Source organism: Xenopus laevis, chromosome 6L (assembly GCF_017654675.1).
Source record: "Xenopus laevis strain J_2021 chromosome 6L, Xenopus_laevis_v10.1, whole genome shotgun sequence".
Classification (NCBI taxonomy): Eukaryota; Metazoa; Chordata; class Amphibia; order Anura; family Pipidae; genus Xenopus; species Xenopus laevis.
In genome coordinates this window covers 158,194,615-158,208,015 of record NC_054381.1, presented here as the reverse complement: position 1 = coordinate 158,208,015, position 13,401 = coordinate 158,194,615, and positions in this window count along the sequence as shown.

Genomic DNA, 13,401 nt, shown 5'->3' with positions numbered 1-13,401 from the left:
AGGGCGGGGGGGGATTTGTGTTGTAAATATGAGACTATTCAGTCTCCACTGGCTTTAGATGAGCACTTCTCCCTATTTCATCCCCATTGGTAGAGTCTAACCCAGTGATCCCCAACCAGTGACTCACCAGTAACTTGTTCCTCTCTAACCCCTTGGATGTTGCTCCCAGTGGTCTCAAAGCAGGGACTTATTTTTGAATTCCAGGCTTGGAGGCAAGTTTTGTTGTATAAAAACAAAGTGTACTGCCCCAGTCTCCTGCAGATCCAGTCCACATAGGGCAGGGTGTCCAAACTTTTACCGAGGGCCCAATTTAGTGAGGTGAAAATGTGTGGGGGCCGATCATTCAGCCTGATCCATTCTGATGTAACTTGTGATCAGATTCATTCACTGCTGGAGATTGACGTGTACACGGCGTTTAGGAAGTGGAGTTTGGACTTATTCTCCGCTCCTCATTTAAACAAGAAATTGTGTAGCAGTTTTATCTGGGCACATTAGTGAAATGATCAGCCACTTGGTCTATACTGTGCCTGTGAGCTGAAGTGTTAGTAATAGACACGTAGTGAAGCCATACTTCTTTAGTTCACTGTACTGGCACTTCAGTACGACTATTGAGCTCTAAAGAAGTACGAGTCCGTGTCTATTACCAACACCTTCAGCACACAGGCAGCAGTATAGACCATCATTTCACTAATGTGGCTTTAAAGGACAAGGAAAGTCTAAAATAGAATAAGGCTAGAAATGCTGTATTTTGTATACTAAACATAAACATGAACTAAATGCACAAATGATTTATGCTTTCAAAGTTGGCCACAGGGGTCTGTCATCTTGTAACTTTGTTATACATCTTGGCCCTGACCCTGCTCAGTATGGTCTGGGCTGCTTAGAGATCATCATAAAAAAAGCTCCTTGAGTTCTGCATGGCTGGGAAGTAAGGTGGGGGCTCCCCCTGCTGTTCATAAGTATGATTGTTTCCCTGCTCAGCAGTTAGGGACCATCTGACAATTCCTATCCACAGCAGTAAATGAAGGGAGAATTTCACTGCATACAGTCAGGTTTCTTATAAAAACAGTACATATTTTTAATTTAAAGTATATTGGATAAAGGTTTCTTTTTCATTAAAGAAAGTAAAAATGGGATTTTATTTTTTTGCCTTTCCTTGTCCTTTAATATTACTGCTATGGGATTCCTGATTGCACTGTGCTGGGGGGCCTCATTATAATTAATTTCATGACAGAGGCTGGGGGCCGGTGTAAATTTGAAACAAGGCTGCAATTGGCCTGCAGACCGGACTTTGGACATGTCTGACATAGGGGTTACTAAATGGCCAATCACAGCACTTTATTTAGCACCTACATTTTCATGCTTGTGTTGCTCCCCAATTCTTTTACATCTGGAGGTTGTGCATGAAACATTTATAAGACATTCATGTGATCAGACTGGTGAGTAACAGCGACAGTTCTAGGCTGCTGATCTCATTGGTGAGTGAACTGCAGAATCTATAGGTTTCACTCACACCCCAACATCAATTCCATCACTGAAACCCAATGAGCTGTATATAGTGATGTCACATCTCCTCCAGCTCAGACTGAATGTTACACAGAGATCCTCCTACATAACTACAGGATATTAAATCCAATGCTTTGCTTTTAACTATATAACTTGTGATGTCACATCAAGAGCACCCTCCCCCGCTCACTGGACCCACTACAATTTTCATATCGGCCAAACAGGTCAACTGAGGATGCCATATCTACTGCTCTCCACCTCTCACTAACTCATCTGGACAAGAAAGACCGTTATGTGAGAATGTTGTTTATAGACTTTAGCTCAGCATTCAATACCATCATCCCTCAAAAGCTGAGTGGGAAACTGAGAGAGCTGGGATTGAGCACCTCTTTGTGCAATTGGATCTGGGACTTTCTGTCAGAGAGGCCTCAGTCTGTTTCGTATCGGCGACAAGGTTTCCAGCACCATCAGACTGAGCACAGGAGCTCCTCAAGGATGTGTTCTCAGCCCGTTGTTGTACACATTGCTGACATGACTGCATAGCGAGACACAGCTCAAACCACATCATCAGGTTCTCCGATGACACAACTGTGGGGGGGCTCATCAACCACAACGACGAGTCGGCGTACAGAGATGAGGTTCAGCAGTTGGAGGTCTGGTGCAGTGAGAACAACCTGTCACTGAATGTGGATAAAACGAAAGAGATGATCATCAACTTCAGGAGAACTCTCCCTGCTCACACACCACTCAACATCAACGGCTCCACAGTAGAGACAGTAAAGAAAACCAAATTCCTGGGAGTCCACATCTCTGATGACCTCACCTGGACCACCAACACCACCTCCATCACCAAAAAGGCTCAGCAGCGTCTTCACTTCCTAAGACGACTGAAACGGGTCAGCCTTCCACCTCCCACCTTCACAGTGTTCTACAGGGGCACCATAGAGAGTGTCCTGACGAGCTGCATCTCCATCTGGTACAGAAGTGCCGGCTCTGCTGACCGGAAAAGTCTACAGGGGACTGTCAGAGCAGCTGGCAACATCATTGGAGCGGCTCTTCCATCACTGCAGGACATGTTCCACAAGTGCTATGTAAGAAAGGTCTGCACTGGACTCCACACTCCCCTCACGCGGACTGTTCACGCTGCTCCCATCCAGCAGACGCTTTCGCAGTATTAAAGCCCGAACAACCAGGTGAAAGCTTTTTCCACAAGAGATCAGACTCCTCAACTCACTGCCTGTCCTCCCACTACATTCCAGACACACCTGAACTGTGAACTTAACTTTGTGAGCCGTTAATTTATTTGCACAATTCTAAAGGTTTACACTTGTATATATCCAATTTCTGCCTATATATTGCACATTTCATGTTTACATATTTATTGTGTATTCTAAGTGCCTTTTTGTGATATGTACGAGCTGGAGCCACGTCGTCTAGTCTCACTGTATATTCCTTTGCATCCTGCGCAGCAGCAGCACCATGAGATTTATTCCGCCCCTTTAAAAGGATAGGACAGTTAACACATAAAATTTGCATAATCCCATAAATAGCCTCTTAGTAACTCCACCCTTATTGTTTTTTCTGTCCTACCGGACAAAGGATAGGATAAGGACCAGACGGGTTGTTGGACTGTAAGAGTCTGTACAAGAATACCCGTGCTATGATTGGATTCATCTACATGGAGCAAATAGGAAGACAACCACAGAAAAAGATACAAGGAATTCCCCCCTCTGGTATTACCTTACAGAGGTTAGGTACAATTGGCCCATATTTCCGGTACAAGATGGTGAGTCAGCGTGTACCGAGTTTTTTGCGCATGCGCAATGACGTCAGCACATACGGAGGATGCACGCGTGATTACAGTGCGCATAAAGACACATGCGCAATTACGCCAGCGCATAGAGACGCAGGCGCAGTTACACCAGCGCATAGAGACGCAGGCGCAATTACGCCAGCGCGCATGGAAGACGCACGGCAAATCAGAGCATGCAGAAGGCGTGTGTAAGGCCAATCACGAAAGTGAGGGAGGAGAATGACGCAGAGGCGTCCTGCGTCTCCCTAAGCACGTTTTGGCGCCAAAAAGACAAGTATTTAAAGGTAAAAGATGGCAGTGCTTGGCCCTTCTGTTTGCAAGCTGCTGCAATCATCCACATTCTGCCATAAGGAAATTGAGGAAGCCTTAAGGTATAACAAGCCTGGTTTTTTGGTTCTAATGGCTATACTTCAGCATTCCATTAGGTTTTATTTTTTTCTATTATTTCAGATGTCAAGTCCATCAGAGAGTCAAGGGGCTCGGAAAAGAGCTAGAAAAAGTAGACATATTATATGTAGGGAATGTGAGATTCCCCTGCCCGATGATTACCAGAGGGGGCGTTGTGCAGACTGCCTACAGAAGGATTCCTAAAATGAACAACTTTCAGGATCTGTAATAAAATTGATTAAAGATCGAATTAAAGAATCTTGGATGGAATTGGAGCAACAGAGTGGCGTTCTTAAGAAAAAATTACCCCAACAGGACTCAGATACAGGCCCTGAGGGGGAACTGGTAGTCCTGGATGAAGTTGGGTCTTCTTCCTCAGAGGAGGAGGAAGTGGACTTGGCCCTTTTCCAGACTGAAAAGGTAATAAAATTGATTAAGGCGGTGAAACTGATATTGATTCTGCTGAAGGAACAAGCCAATCTAAGGACCCAGAGGGGGACCTAGGAAGCTGTTCTAGGATAAAAGCATTTCCTTTGCATCCACTCATGAAGGATTTAATGAAGTTGGAATGGAAGAATCCAGAGAAAGCTCCAGTATTAAATAAGAGATTTAAACTCTTATATCCTCTTGAGAAGGATGAATTACAGGAATGGGAAGCACCCCCTAAAGTAGATCTGGCTGTGGCACGCTTCTCAAAGAGGACAGTTATTCCGGTGTAGGATGGCTCCAGCCTGAAGGATGCAATGGACCGCAAAACTGAGACATCCTTGAGAAGAATGTACTCAGCAGCGGCTGCACAGTGTAAACCAATGGTTGCAGCTACATCTGTAGCCAGATCCTTGAGAAACTGGATTCTCCAACTAGAAGAAGATGTAGAAGCTAAGGTACCTAGGGAAAACCTGGCAAAATCCTTACAGAACATCAAGTTAGCATCAGATTTTCTATGTGATGCGTCAATTCAAAATTTAAGATTGTCAGAAAGAATTATGGGTCTATCAACAGCAGCCCGCAGAGCAATTTGGCTGAAACCTTGGGAAGCGGATGTCACATCCAAAAATAATCTATGTAACATGGAGTTTGAACCAGGTCATCTTTTTGGAAAACAACTAGATGAATTAATGGAAAAACTCTCAAATGACAAGGGAAAAAACCTGCCACAGAATAGAACAAGAGACCAAGGGAGGGGGGCTTTTTTTCATAGGCGCAAAAGATCCCCTCCTAGATACAGACAGAGGTCTGGTAATAGGTCACAGGCAGGCAACGAAGACAGATTTAGAGGTTCAAAAACAAGAGGCCAAGGCAACAAGCCCTTCAGAGGCAGAGGGCCTTACCAGTCATTCAAGTCCTCAGATGCACGACGCAGGGCTAAGGGTGGGAGGAAGATTACATCTTTTTTTGCATCAATGGGAAAACAAAATACAAGATCCTTGGGTCCTTCAAGTGATTCGAGAAGGTCTAAGGTTAGAATTTCAACATCGTCCCAAGCCAAGGTTTCTTCTCACCCCTCAAAGACAAAATTCAAAGAAACAATCGATGATACAAGAAATAATTCAAGAATTTCTCCAAGACAAGGTCTTGGAAAAATTCCCGCAAGAAGAAATTCATTCAGGAATTTATTCAATAATTTTTTTGGTACCAAAACAAGATGGAAGCTTCAGAATGGTAGTAGATCTAAGACATCTCAATACTTTCATAAAAAGAAAACCTTTTCGTATGGAGTCAATAAAATCGGTGATAGGTCTACTAGAACAAGGAGATTATATGGCTACCTTGGACTTAAAAGAAGCCTACCTACATATTCCGTTTTATCAACCTCATCAGAAATATCTGAGAATAGCAGTTCCCATACAGGGAAAAATATGGCACCTTCAATTCACAGCCCTCCCCTTCGGGATCTCATCTGCCCCCAGGGCATTTACAAAGATTGTGGCTTCAGTAATAGCGGTTTTGAGGTCCCAGGGCATCTGTATAGTCCCATATCTGGACGACTGGTGGCTCAAGGCAGTCTCCGAATCCCTTCTGAAGAAACATCTAGACAAGACCCTGGAGTTGCTACAATCACTAGGATGGATTGTGAACACCCAGAAATCCTCCTTAATTCCCAAGAGAAGGATTCAATTTTTGGGATTCATAATAGACTCTGGAAAGATGTCGCTCAGCATTTCTCAAGAAAGGAGGATGAGGCTGCTCAAGCAAGTAGACAGTTTGAGGAGATCAGATCCAGTCTCAATCAGGAGAGCCATGAAAGTTTTAGGCTTGATGGCGTCATCAATAGAGGCAATTCCTTGGGCAAGACTACATATGAGGCCATTACAACAAGAAGTCCTACAGAGATGGGACAGGAAAATCAACTCACTAGACAACACCTGGATTCTTTCAAAGGAGACAAGGTCTCAACTCAGGTGGTGGTCCCACAGAACCAGATTGAATCGAGGACAATCTCTTCTCCAGAAAAAAACATGTGTAGTGACCACGGATGCTTCCAACAAGGGTGGGAGCTCACCTGGACAGCCTATCAGTTTCGAGGCAGATGGTCATTAATGGAGAGAACTCTATCGTCAAATTTCAGAGAATTGAGGGCAGTAGGGTTGGCCCTACACAGTTTCCAGGATCATATTGTGGGGAAATCCGTAAAGGTCCAGACGGACAATGCTACGGTTGTCTCATATATAAATCGCCAGGGGGGGACCAGGTCCCCCTTGCTACTAAAAGAAGCCATGAACATTCTTCATTGGGCAGAAGCTTTTCTGTATCAGATTTCAGCAATTCACATAAAAGGAGTGAACAACGTTTGGGCAGATCGATTAAGCAGGGATTTGACTCTGCCGGGAGAATGGTCTCTGAAACCACAGGTGTTTTGTTGGATTGTGAACAGATTCGGATGTCCTCAAATAGACCTGATGGCATCGAGGAAGAATAGCAAACTTCCAAGATTCCACTCACTTTTCAAACAGGACGCTCCAGAAACACTGGATGCAATGTCTGTAGTTTGGAACTACAAACTTGCATACATCTTTCCCCCCTTCCCAATGGGAAGAGAAGTAGGAAGACTTCGCCTAACGGCCTGGAACTTGAAGGGCCCGTATTGAAGCAATTGGGTCTCTCACAGAGAGTGATTGAAACTATGCTTCATTCCAGAAAGCTTTCTACCAATAGAACATATGGTAGAGTACAAAAGACATTTAAATCTTGGTGTACAGATCATGGAATTGCCCCCTCGTTACCCACAATTCAAGGTGTACTAGACTTCCTTCAACAAGGTTTTGATAAAGGGCTGAAACCAGGAACCCTAAGAGCTCATGTTTCAGCTATTTCAGCTTTCACAGGTGTATCCTTCTCAACGGATCCCTTAGTGATACGTTTCATGAAAGCTCTGAATAAACTTCGACCTCCATTCAGAGATCCGGTCCCTAGCTGGGATTTGAACCTGGTGTTAAATGGGTTATGTAACCCTCCATTTGAGCCCTTAGAACAAATGGACATTAAGATCTTGTCAATGAAGGTAACTTTTCTCTTAGCGATCACCTCGGCAAGAAGAGTTTCTGAGCTAGGGGCATTATCTATAGAGGAACCATACTTACTGTTCCTGAAAGACAGAGTTATGTTAAGAACAGTTGCTTCCTTCCAACCAAAAGTTGCTTCAGAGGTCAACATTAATCAGGAAATTATTCTACCTTCCTTTTTTCCAAACCCTTCAACTGAAGAGGAAAAAAGACTTCATTCTCTAGATGTTGCAAGAATTCTGAAGTTGTATTTATCAAGAACAGAAAGCTTCAGGAAAACACAGAGTCTATTTATTTCCTTTTCTGGAAGAACAAAAGGATGTCGAGCTTCAAAATTCACAATTGCCAGGTGGATACGCGACACTATAGAACTGTGCTATAAATCAGCAGGTTCTTTACCTCCAGCATTTGTCAAGGCGCATTCTACCAGAGCCATGGCTACTTCTTGGGCTGAAAGGGCACAAGTTTCAGCAGGCCAAATTTGCAAGGCAGCTACTTGGAGCAGCTTACAGACTTTTGCAAAGCATTATCGACTTGACATCTGGGCTTCTCAAGAGGCAGAATTTGGCAGAAAGGTCTTGCAAATGGCAAGCTCAAAAGGACTCCCTCCCTCTTAATAATTACTTACTATATCTCATGGTGCTGCTGCTGCGCAGGATGCAAAGGAAAATCGAAATTTATACTTACCGTAATTTCTCTTTCCTTTGGATCCAAGCAGCAGCACAAAGAACCCTCCCTAATAAAGATGTTTTTGCAGTATTGGTGTTACTTGATTATTACAATAAGGGTGGAGTTACTAAGAGGCTATTTATGGGATTATGCAAATTGTATGTGTTAACTGTCCTATCCTTTTAAAGGAGAAGGAAAGGTTAAAACTAAGTAAGCCTTATCAGAAAGGTCCATCTAAATATACCAGTAAACCCTCAAAGTAATGCTGCTCTGAGTCCTCTGTCAAAAGAAACAGCACATTTCTTTCCTTCTATTGTGTACTCATGGGCTTCTGTATCAGACTTCCTGCCTTCAGCTTAAACCTCATTGCCCCGGGCGTGAGCATGCTCAGTTTGCTCCTCTTTCCCCGCCCCCCCTCCCTTCTCTGCTGTAATCTGAGCCCAGAGCAGGGAGAGACTCAGGCAGGAAGTGATGTCACACCATGTTAATACTGCAGCTGCTATCCTAAACAAACAGAGAGTTTCTAGAGCTTTTTACTCAGGTATGGTAAAACATTTTACAGAATAAATATAGCATTCTATCTTGCACTATTGTGGCTAATCTATTGGCAATAAAATGCCTCCGTAGCTTTCCTTCTCCTTTAAAGGGGCGGAATAAATCTCATGGTGCTGCTGCTGCTTGGATCCAAAGGAAAGAGAAATTACGGTAAGTACAAATTTCGATTTTTGTATTCTGCTGAGATGACAACGTTTACTTGACTTTCTGACTTTGACTAATGTAGAAATGTATTTTCATTCCAAATAGTTTTCTTTTCATTACTGATCTCCCCCTCATTTCTCTGTCGCTTCTGTTTCTGCCATTGCCCCTTTCCACAATTTTGTTTTCTTTCTCTGTGTGTAAGTAAATGTGCGTGTAAGTAAATGTGTGTGTAAGTAAATGTGTGTGTGTAAGTAAATCTGTGTGTAAGTAAATGTGCGTGTAAGTAAATGTGTGTGTGTAAGTAAATGTGTGTGTAAGTAAATGTGTGTGTAAGTAAATGTGTGTGTGTGTAAGTAAATGTGTGTGTGTAAGTAAATGTGTGTGTGTGTAAGTAAATCTGTGTGTAAGTAAATGTGCGTGGAAGTAAATGTGTGTGTGTAAGTAAATGTGTGTGTGTAAGTAAATGTGTGTGTGTAAGTAAATGTGTGTGTAAGTAAATGTGTGTGTGTAAGTAAATGTGCGCGGAAATAAATGTGCGTGTAAGTAAATGTGTGTGTGTGTGTAAGTAAATCTGTGTGTAAGTAAATGTGCGTGGAAGTAAATGTGCGTGGAAGTAAATGTGCGTGGAAGTAAATGTGTGTGTAAGTAAATGTGTGTGTAAGTAAATGTGTGTGTAAGTAAATGTGTGTGTGTAAGTAAATGTGTGTGTGTGTAAGTAAATCTGTGTGTAAGTAAATGTGCGTGGAAGTAAATGTGTGTGTGTGTAAGTAAATCTGTGTGTAAGTAAATGTGTGTGTGTAAGTAAATGTGTGTGTAAGTAAATGTGTGTGTGTAAGTAAATGTGCGCGGAAATAAATGTGCGTGTAAGTAAATGTGTGTGTGTGTGTAAGTAAATCTGTGTGTAAGTAAATGTGCGTGGAAGTAAATGTGTGTGTGTGTAAGTAAATCTGTGTGTAAGTAAATGTGCGTGGAAGTAAATGTGCGTGGAAGTAAATGTGCGTGGAAGTAAATGTGCGTGGAAGTAAATGTGTGTGTGTAAGTAAATGTGTGTGTAAGTAAATGTGTGTGTGTAAGTAAATGTGCGCGGAAATAAATGTGCGTGTAAGTAAATGTGTGTGTGTGTGTAAGTAAATCTGTGTGTAAGTAAATCTGTGTGTAAGTAAATGTGCGTGGAAGTAAATGTGCGTGGAAGTAAATGTGTGTGTGTGTAAGTAAATCTGTGTGTAAGTAAATGTGCGTGGAAGTAAATGTGCGTGGAAGTAAATGTGCGTGGAAGTAAATGTGCGTGGAAGTAAATGTGCGTGGAAGTAAATGTGTGTGTGTAAGTAAATGTGTGTGTAAGTAAATGTGTGTGTGTAAGTAAATGTGTGTGTGTGTAAGTAAATCTGTGTGTAAGTAAATGTGCGTGGAAGTAAATGTGTGTGTGTAAGTAAATCTGTGTGTAAGTAAATGTGTGTGTGTAAGTAAATGTGTGTGTAAGTAAATGTGTGTGTAAGTAAATGTGCGCGGAAATAAATGTGCGTGTAAGTAAATGTGTGTGTGTGTGTAAGTAAATCTGTGTGTAAGTAAATGTGCGTGTAAGTAAATGTGTGTGTGTGTGTAAGTAAATCTGTGTGTAAGTAAATGTGCGTGGAAGTAAATGTGCGTGTAAGTAAATGTGTGTGTAAGTAAATGTGTGTGTAAGTAAATGTGTGTGTGTGTAAGTAAATGTGTGTGTAAGTAAATGTGCGTGGAAGTAAATGTGCGGGGGACTATCGCACGTTCCAAATGATTTCTCATAAGGCCTGGTGTCCCTCAGGACAAAGCAATTCTCTCATCACTTTACTGTTTGATAGTTACTAATTTTCTTGGTACTTTTCAAAAATGTGGTCATTTACTGTTTTTGATCTACAACAGTCGTAAATCTCTCTACAACGAAACATCTGGTATTTACATGATGGGTGGAGTCAGTTTCCTCCTGCCCTCCCCCAAGGAATTCTGGGAACTGTAGTTCAGTCAAGAGCCGCGGTCTGACTCCTCCCCATAGAGCTGAAGAATGTTCTAGACTAATGCTATTGGATGACATATTCCCTGTAGCATGGGGTGGGAGTCATTAGAAGTGTTGGGGGCCAAAATTAAAGACATTCTGGGACCCTTTATATTCTGTAGATGCATCTGACCCGTCTCTTTAGTACAGATATGGGATCCGTTATCCAGAAAACTCTGAATTACAGAAAGGCCATCTGCTATAGACGCCATTATAATCAAATAATCCAAATTTTTAAAAACAATTTCCCTTTTTTCTGTGTAATAATAAAACAGTAGCTTGTATTTGATCCCAACTAAGATATAATTAATCCTTATTGGAAGCAAAACCAGCCTATTGGTCTATTTAATGTTTACATGATTTTCTAGTAGACTTAAGGTATGAAGATCCAAATTACAGAAAGATCTGTTAACAGGTTGTGCACATTCTGGATAACAGGTCCCACACATGTACCACTATCCTGTATCCCCTGTACCTGGTGATTGGGGGGAGCAGTTGCAGATTTGACCACCCAAACCCTTCCTGAAATAAGGGGGTGACCCTGTTCTGTAACACAAATCAGTGTGGGGGGGGACACTTTATCCGCAGATGCTCAACAGACGCAGACAGGCGTAATGTCTCAATTTGTCTGATCACTCAGTAAATATGGTACAAATATTAATCAGACTCCACCCCCCAGCTAACACTTTGTCTCCAATGTTAATAAATATGCGCCGGGGAAGGTGTCCATAGCAACCACTCAAGATCTTTGCTTTTGCTTTGTAACTTGTAGGGGACAATGCAAATGTAATTGCCGATTGGTTCCTATGGGCAATATCACCGGTGATGTACATTGATAATAAAATAAGCCCCATGACTGGGTAATAAGCAGATTTATTTCCCTTTCATACGAGTCTGTATCATGTAAAGGTTCATCATCCCTGTTATTATTGTAATTCTCATGTAACATTCATCCTGAACTCAAACGTTCCCTTTATACCAATCACCTTTAACTTAAAGGGATCCTGTCATTGGAAAACATGTTTTTTTCAAAACACATCAGTTAATAGTGCTACTCCAGCAGAATTCTGTACTGAAATCAGTTTCTCAAAAAAGCAAACAGATTTTTTTATATTCAATTTTGAAATCGGACATGGGGCTAGACATATTGTCAGTTTCCCAGCTGCCACTGGTCATGTGACTTGTGCCTGCACTTTAGGAGAGAAATTCTTTGTGGCAGGCTGTTGTTTCTCCTTCTCAATGTAACTGAATGTGTCCCAGTGGGACCTGGATTTTACTATTGAGTGCTGTTCTTAGATCTACCAGGCAGCTGTTATCTTGTGTTAGGGAGCTGTTATCTGGTTACCTTCCCATTGTTCTTTTGTTTGGCTGCTGGGGGGAAAAGGGAGGGGGGTGATATCACTCTAACTTGCAGTACAGCAGTAAATAGTGATTGAAGTTTATCAGAGCACAAGTCACATGACTTGGGGCAGCTGGGAAATTGACAATATGTCTAGCCCCATGTCAGATTTCAAAATTGAATATAAAAGAAAATCTAGTTGCTCTTTTGAGAAATGGATTTCAGTGCAGAATTCTGCTGGAGCAGCACTATTAACTGATTCATTTTGAAAAAATTTTTTTTCCCATGACAGTATCCCTTTAACTTTTAGTCCATTATAGAATAGACAACTTTTCATTTGGTTGTCAATTTCTTTTTTTTTTTTAGTTTTTTTAAAATTATTTACCTTCTACCTTCTTCGGACTCTTTCCAGCTTTCAAATGCAGGTCACTGACCCCATCAGGACCTGAGCTCCTGGAGTTAGCTTGATAAAAGTCTCATAACAGTCTGAAATGTTGACCCCGAATTTTCGGGTCAGAGCCGATATTCTAATAAGGGCGTTTTAAAAGAATCCAGTGGCTGTTGCAGTCTATGAGTAAACTGATCACTGACCCCATCTAAAAACAAAAGCTAAAAGCTACAAATGTATTATTATTGTTACTTTTTATTACTCATCTTTCTATTCAGGTCTCTCCTATTCATATTCCAGTCTATTATTCAAATCAGTGCATGGTTGTTATGGGAATTTGGACCCTAGCAACCAGATGGTGTAAACTACAAACTGGAGAGCTGCTGAATAAAAAGCTAAATAAGTCAAAACCCACGAATAATAAAAAATGAAAACCAACTGCAAATTGTCAGAAAATATCCCTCTCTACATCATACTAATAGTTAATTTAAAGGAGAACAACCCTTTAATCTGAAGCAGCCAATGAGAGAGCGGCAGCAGTGGTGGTGTATGTTGAGCCGTTGCTGTGGACAGTGAGGGGTAAATAAAAGACAAGACTTTATACTCTTAAAGACTTTATTACTGACATACTATGAGGCAAATAAAGAGCAGGAGAGAGACACACGGTACAAAAGAAGTTCATAGATCACCATTCAGTCTCATAAGAGTTACAGCACTTCAGTTGGTGGGAGAAGAAAGATTCACTAGAAAGCTTTTCTTTTCCTAATTTCTCATACTAAACAATAAAAACAAGAGGAAAATAACTGTCAATGTTACAGCGTTTCTTTTATTGCAAATATAGTGCAAACTAGGTTACTAGGGAGGGTCGTTAGCAACCCTTCAGCGAGAGGGAGCATCTGCATATGGCCACCTTTGGCAATTATATAGAGAGAGAGAATATCATCACCTTTCTAGCGGGCTGAAAACAGTGAATTCACATTAACCCTTTCACAAGGCTTTGCCCCCCTCCCCCAGTCTGACAGTGCAAAGGTTAAGACAATACAAAAGACTTGTTCACAAACCATCCAATGA